This window comes from Chaetodon trifascialis, chromosome 10 (genome assembly GCF_039877785.1).
Source record: "Chaetodon trifascialis isolate fChaTrf1 chromosome 10, fChaTrf1.hap1, whole genome shotgun sequence".
Lineage (NCBI taxonomy): Eukaryota > Metazoa > Chordata > Actinopteri > Chaetodontiformes > Chaetodontidae > Chaetodon > Chaetodon trifascialis.
In genome coordinates, this window is record NC_092065.1 from 883,753 (window position 1) to 889,969 (window position 6,217).

Genomic DNA, 6,217 nt, shown 5'->3' on the forward strand with positions numbered 1-6,217 from the left:
CAGGTAGCGAGTCGCCAACAGGGCAGGTGCCAAATCACGACACACACAGTCTGAGGGCACACTGTGCACAATAAACTGTGAACCAGTCTCTCCGAAAGTCTCAGAGTCTGTGTCTGAGTCCAAATTACACCCTTTTACACAACAGGATAATCTGGCCTCGACATGGACCCAGCAGACTCTGAACAAATTCACCAAGCCCTGAGTAATCGGGGGTGGTGGTAGAATGTCACGAACAGCTGTGATGGGCACCCTCCAGGACTTGAACGCTAGTGTGAATCAAATTAACACCCACCTCAGATGGCGTCTCTAGCGGCTCCCCAAAGTCATCTGGTGCAGCTCACTACCCGTTCAGCCTCTCCACCACGCGCCAGAGAGCCCTTTGTCCCTCCTCCCAAGCAGCATGCTGGGGTTCCAGGGTCCTGTAGCCGTTTTCTGCTACAGTGCCCTTTAGTGTTTGATCAACAGCCGGCTAGTTATCCCAGCGACCGGGCAAAGATAGCTTATGTTATTAACATCTTAAGGGGGAAAGCAGGGCAGTGGGCGACAGCTCTAAGGGAAAGTAAATCCTGGGTCTTAGATTCATTTGATAGTTATTATTCCGAGCTCCACAAGGTGTTTGATCATCCTGTGTGCGGTCAGGAGGTGCCGAGCAGCTTCTATCGATCCGGCAGGGCGCTGCTTCGGCCGTTTCGTTCTCCCAGGATTTCCGTATCCTAGCCGCGGAGAGCAGCTTAAACAAAAAGGGCTTTGTGACATTATTTATAAATGGACTTTCTGATGATTTAAAAGATGAGCTCGCCACTCGGGATGAGCCAGAATCATTTGAGGAACTTGTTTCGTTCGCTATTAGATTAGATAATCGATTGAGGGAGAGATCAAGCAAACCGAAATCAATCCCCACCGCTCAACGCAAGTCCGGTTTTCAGTATCCTTCTCTTCCCAGGCCTGTTCTGCCCGAACAGACTGGAGCGCCCCCTGCAGGAGAGGGGGAGCCTTTGCAACTGGTTCGAGCACAGTTATCCTCCAGTGAGCGACTACGGCAGGTCCAGATGAAACTCTGCGTGTACTGTGGACAAGCTGGACACTACATTTCCTCCTGTCCCCTCACACCAAAAGAAAGGGCTTATCAGTGAAAGGAGGCACACCAGTGAGCCGATCTGCTTCACAACACAGCCCTCCTCCACGAGTGAGTTTACCAGCTATCCTTCATTGTCACCATAGTCAAGTGCCGCTTATGGCGTTAGTGGACTCAGGGGCCGACAATAATTTTATTGACAGGGAATTAGTGAACCAACTCGGGATTCAGACAGAGTCTCTGGAGGTCCCTAAGGATACCAGTGCTCTTGACGGTAGGTTAATTGCCACGGTCACCCACCACACTATTCCCCTCACCCTAGTTTTGTCGGGTAACCACAGAGAGCAGATTCAATTTTGTGTCCTTCCCACTCCCACCTGCCCTGTGGTTTTTGGGCTTCCCTGGCTGCACATCCACAATCCAAATATTGACTATAATACCAGTTGGAGTTTGCTTTGTCTCCCGAGTCACCAGATGTATCCCCCATAGACAGTATGACATGGCCATAACATCTCTCGCCCCGAGAAGGAGGCCATGGAGAAATACGGCAGGTTTTATCCGACCATCTTCATCCCCCCTAGGAGCTGGGTTTTTCTTTGTAGATAGAAGGATAACACACTCCGCCCGTGCATTGACTTCCGAAATCACCTTCAAGAACAAATACCCTTTGCCTCTCATAGATCCCTCCTTTGAGCCGTTATGCAAAGCTACAGTATTCACTAAGCTGGATCTCCATAAAGCATGTCACCTTGTCCAGATAAGAAAGGGAGACGAATGGAAGACAGCCTCTAACACCCCCCTAGGCCACTTTGAGTTTCTAGTGATGCTGTTTGGCCTGACTAACGCCCCCGCTGTTTTCCAGACACTTATTAACAATGTGTTACGGGACATGCTTAACTGATGCGTGTTCGTCTACCTTGACGACATTCTCATTTTTTCTCAGTCACAGGAGGAGCACACACGACAGGTTCAACAGGTCCTCCAGCGCCTCCTGGAGAATCGTTTGTATGTGAAGCCCGAAAAGTGTGAGTTCCAAGCCAAGTCTGTCAATTTCCTAGGTTATGGGATTGCTCAAAGACAGCTGAAACCGGGTCCTGTCAAAATAAGAGCAGTGGCAGAATGGCCCGTTCCAACCTCCCGGAAACAACTTCAGCGGTTTCTAGTCTTTGCTAACTTTTACCGGAGATTCATTTGTGACTACAGTAAAGTAGCAGCCCCTCTCACCAAACTAACCCCTATAAAAGACTGCTACCGCTGGACTCCTGAGGCCGAAAGTGCTTTTCATCGGCTGAAAGACCTGTTTACCCGGGCTCCGTTGCTCCTCCACCCTGATCCTGAGCGGCAACTTGTGGTGTAGGTGGATGCGTCCAAGTTGGGCGTGGGAGCAGTCCTTTGTCCAAAGGAGTTCAGAAACTAATAAGATCCATCCGTGTACATTCTTTTCCAAGCTATTATCCACTGCGGAGAAGAATTATGACGTTGGAAACCGTGAGCTTCTGGCAGTGATGTGGGCACTTCAGGAATGGAGGCATTGGCTGGAAGGCGCAGCTCACCCATTCCTGGTATGGACAGACCACAAGAATTTGGCCTACCTGCAGACAGTGAGGAGCTAAATTCCCGTCAAGCGTGGTGGGCTTTATTTCTTAGTAGATTTAAATTCACACTGTCCTACTGTCCAGGCTCACGCAATGTAAAACCAGATGCTCTGTCCCGTCAGTTTTCTCCCAATTTTTCAGACACAGACCCTGAAATCATCTTGCCTCCATCCTGCGTCATTGGGGCTGCTTCATGGGAGATTGAGAGGTTGGTCAGAGAGGCACAGAAGAGTGAACCAGATCCTGGAAATGGGCCTCCGCATGTTTGTTCTGAACGCTGTTTGCTCACAAGTACTTCAGTGGGGACATTCGTCCAAATTAACATGTCACCCTGGTATTCACCGCCCTCTGAAATGTCTTCAGCAATCCTTCTGGTGGCCCACTATCACTCAGGACACAAAAGAATTTTTTTTTTAACTGAAATAAAACCCGGAGTGGTATTTAGAGTTGTATTTTTTTGTCTGAAATTGTGGATTGTTGATTTTGAGTTGGACTTTGGGGAAGGGGATTTTGGTTTGCTGCATTGATTTTCCTTCAATATATGATCCTTAAATTGAATGAATTGAATGTGTGTTTTCACTGTGTTTGTTGTTTAATGTGCCTGGCCTCCCTTGTGTGGTTTTGAGGTAAAACAACCAAACATTAACTAAATAATCAAAAGACAATTTAAAGAACTGACTCATTCCATTAACATCTTAAATGCCAGGAGAGATACCTGGCTGGCACCCCTAAAAACCACCCTTAAAAACAATATAAACTTAACGTTCAGACTCAACCCGTCACAAAACAGAATTATCAATGTCCCCTTGTGGGTGTTTTTGAGTGAAAGACTACACCAGATGAATCTAAGAGCAGGTCCTTTGTATCCTTTACATCAGTCTTTACAGAGGGAAGATACATTAAGTCACAAATATACAAGTCAAGTGGACAGCTGACAGCATAATTTTCACAGTTCAGGACCAAACAGTTCTGGAGACTCTCACACATGCTGATGACAAAAATATTCTCGCCCAACTTTCACTCATATAAGTGTGAAAAAGCAGTTCCTCTGTGAAACTTTTCAAGAGTTCAAACTGAAAAAAGTAAACAGGAGCTTGTTGTTTTTACAGCATTATCTACTGTAACAGTAAGACACATTAGAAAACATCTGTGGATATATACATTAAGCTGCATTATTAATAGTTCTGTTTTTATCAGCAATATTTATACAGAGCTGAAGAAGGAAAAGTCCTCTTTCACACGCAGTTGCCCAGATTGTTTGATTAAAATCCCTCTTTTGCATGTGTGACATTACAGGTACTTGTCATTACTTTCTTTGATTGGCTTTAAATATAATCAGCACAGGTAATGCCCAGACACTGATATACAAATGAATTGCTCTGTACAGGTCTGCATGCTGACGCAAATAATCACAATATTAAGCAGTAGTTCTTCCTCACTGCCAGGAAAAACAGGCACTTATGGCTTATTGGAATGTGCTGAGTTATCACCTCAGCACAATGAGTCATGTATTGTATGTGTTGTTACACTGTTCACTGTTACAGCTGATTGGACCTCTTCCTCTGTACTCCTAGCTGATTCAATACACAGTATTAGGAGTCAGTATTCTTGCTGAGTTAGGGACATTGTTACAGTAATTGTATTATTGGCAAATTATGGCAGAATACAACTATCTCATAAGAGTCATCGTATGTTACTGTAATTCACAATTGATAGACATCAACAAGACAGACAGACTACGCTGTGCTAAAATAAATAAGAGGCGTATGATATTCACAGACAGAAAGATTGAAAAGGAGATACAGACCCGTCCTCCCGTCCATTATCATGGGGAATGTGAGATCTCTTCCCAATAAGTTGGACGAATTAGCGGCGCTGACCCGGCACCAGAGGGACTACAGGGAGTGCAGCCTCATAATGTTCTCGGAAACGTGGCTGACTCCGCTGAATCCAGACACGGATGTGAAGCTGGACGGCTTTAAGCTGCTGCGGGCGGACAGGACGAGAGAGAGCGGTAAGAGGAAAGGAGGAGGGCTGGCAGTGTTTGTGAATGACAGATGGTGTAACTCTGGACACATTACTATTAAAGAACAACTCTGCTGCAAGGACATTGAACTGTTAGCCGTTAGCATGAGGCTATATTACCTGCTGCGGGAATTCTCGCATGTTATCGCGATAGCTGCGTATATTCCCCCCTCTGCTAAGGCTGAGGCAGCCTGTGATGTTCTCCACTCTGTCACAAGCAGGCTGCAGACAGAGCACCCCCAGGCCCTCCTTCTTATCTCTGCCTCTCCATCCTCCACTCTGCCCACCTTCACCCAGTATGTTACATGCTGCACTAGAGACAATAAGATACTTAACTTGTCTTATGCCAACACCAAGGAGGCATACACTTCTTCACCCCTCCCTCCCCTGGGAAGATCTGACCACAACCTGGTTCATCTCCTGCCTGTGTACAAACCTCTCGTGCACAGGCAACCAGCTGTGTCCCGCACAGTGAAGAGATGGTCCGACGAGGCTGACGAGGCTCTGAGGGACTGTTTTGAGACAACTGTGTGGGAGGAATTCTGTGATTCTCATGGAGAGGACATTGAGGGTCTCACACACTGCATTACGGACTATATTAACTTCTTTGTGGAAAACACCATACCCACCAGGACTGTACGGTGTTTTTCCAACAACAAACCATGGATTAACCCTGACATAAAGGTTCTCCTTAAGGAGAAGAAGAGGGCCTTTAAATCAGGAAATAAGGATGAGCTAAAGGCTGTGCAGAAGAAGCTGAGATGGAAGATCCGTGAGGGGAAAAACAACTACAGAAAGAAGATGGAGGTTCAGCTGCAGGAGAAAAATGTCAGTGGAGTCTGGAGAGGCCTAAAAACCATCTCTGGCCACAAGGAACCTGACTCTCAAGCTTTAGGGGACCAAAAGTGAGCGAATGACCTGAACTTATTCTTCAATAGATTCGATCAGTCATCTGTCCCTCCCCCAGCCCAGTCTTCCATGCTGCAGCCCCCCCTTTCCCCTGTCCCTTACAACAACACAGGTGAGAAACCAGCTCCGGAGGATCAAGGCGAGGAAGGCTGCAGGCCCAGATGGCATCAGGTCCAGGCTCCTCAAGTCCTGCGCAGATCAGCTATGTGGGATTGTTGAACGCATGTTCAATCTGAGCCTGAAGCTGGGGAGAGTGCCACAGCTATGGAAAACATCCTGCGTGGTACCAGTGCCTAAGACTCCGCACCCCAAGGACCTCAGCAGCTACAGGCCGGTGGCACTAACATCCCACCTACTTAAGACGATAGAGCGGCTGGTCCTTGTTCATCTCCGCCCCTCGGTGAGCCCATCGCACTTCAGTTTGCCTACCAGCCTGGCATCGGGGTGGATGACGCCGTCATCTTCCTCCAACACCGAGCTCTCTCTCACCTGGAGAAACCTGGGAGTACTGTGAGAATCATGTTTTTTGATTTATCCAGTGCAATACCAGTATTGTTTGCTCATATTTCATTACTCCTTGTTTATATTGTTTTTATTGTTTGGTTGATATTTA